Here is a 1340-nt window from a genome sequence, read left to right as displayed (position 1 = left end):
ATTCGTTGGGATGTCGTTCAACTCTTCGTCACGTTGACTTGAAGGTCGGTTTTGTCGTCAAAGCGTTGACCCTTCAAGTGAATTTCTGAACTTCGTCGTTTTGTGGTAGTATCGTAATAATAACACTAGCCTCGTCACTCGTAATGATTTTTGGAATAAATAATTGTCCGGATTGTTCATTCCACTCTAAATAAATGATGACTAACTGAAAACCTCAGCTGCTGACAGGTGTTGTTGATATACCTCGATGTGGACAGCTGAAAATGTGCCCCGACCGGGACTCGAACCCGGGATCTCCTGCTTACATGGCAGACGCTCTATCCATCTGAGCCAGCGGGGACACAGATTAATAGCGCGACTGCAGGGACTTATCCCTTGCACGCTTCCCGTGAGACTCACATTCCCAACTGTCCACAACTCTACGTATGTGTTGTACCTTATAGACATTTGCCCAACCACTCATTACTCGCGCACGCTTTGGCGATACCCGTAAGAGTTAGGGCAACCTGTGCGCATTCGCACAGACGAAGGTCAATGGCTGGGTAGCCTTTAACTATATACACGAAGACAGTAACTTGTTCTCGAAAGAACGGTTACTGTTGATGACCGTGCAGCTTTTCCCTGGAATAAATGATGACTAACTGAAAACCTCAGCTGCTGACAGGTGGTGTTGATATATCTCGAGTGGTTGGGCAAATGTCTATAAGGTACAACACATATGTAGAATTGTGGACAGTTGGGAATGTGTGTCTCACGGGAAGCGTGCATGGGTTAAGTCATTGCAGTCGCGCTATTCATCTGTGCACTCGGTGGTTCAGATGGATAGAGCGTCTGCCATGTAAGCAGGAGATCCCGGGTTCAAGTCCCGGTCGGGGCACACATTTTCAGCTGTCCACATCGAGGTATATCAACAACACCTGTCAGCAGCAGAGGTTTTCAGTTAGTCATCATTTATTCCAGGGGAAAGCTGAACGGTCATCAACAGTAACTGTTCTTTCGAGTACAAGTTACTGTCTTCGTATACATTCCACTCTAGTCGCGGCAGGCGTCCACACATCGTTGGTTTCATTCGGGAGTCAAGGTACGCGGGACAAACTTTTTACACACTTCTCTCCTCTTTTTCAAAACATTCTGGTAAGTGTCTTGAACATTTGTTAGAAAGATGATGCTCCGTTGCAGTTCCTGACACAACGTTGACACACTATGGCTGCACGTCGACTACTCAAAACTGCTTGTTCACAACTAATTGATCGAATGCAGATCTGTTGTTTACAGTTGTTAGTTCCAGTTGCCACTTTAGTTAATTCCCTGGCGTTGCTCATACGCCAGGAATAAAATAA

At 45.9% G+C, this 1340-nt stretch overlaps 2 non-coding genes across 2 annotated transcripts; one reads left to right on the top strand and one right to left on the bottom strand.

Moving 5' to 3' along the window:
• Positions 1–266: 266 nt before the first annotated feature.
• Positions 267–340, bottom strand: Trnat-ugu (transfer RNA threonine (anticodon UGU)). Its single transcript has one exon. It is a non-coding gene; the product is annotated as a tRNA-Thr (tRNA).
• A 462-nt stretch (positions 341–802) lies between these two features.
• Trnat-ugu (transfer RNA threonine (anticodon UGU)) lies at positions 803–877 on the top strand. The gene has a single exon. It is a non-coding gene; the product is annotated as a tRNA-Thr (tRNA).
• Positions 878–1340: the final 463 nt, after the last annotated feature.

The sequence above is a fragment of the Schistocerca cancellata genome, chromosome 2 (assembly GCF_023864275.1).
Source record: "Schistocerca cancellata isolate TAMUIC-IGC-003103 chromosome 2, iqSchCanc2.1, whole genome shotgun sequence".
Taxonomy (NCBI): Eukaryota; Metazoa; Arthropoda; class Insecta; order Orthoptera; family Acrididae; genus Schistocerca; species Schistocerca cancellata.
The sequence above is the reverse complement of the archived record's forward strand: the minus strand, read 5'-3'. Positions and strand labels throughout refer to the sequence as shown.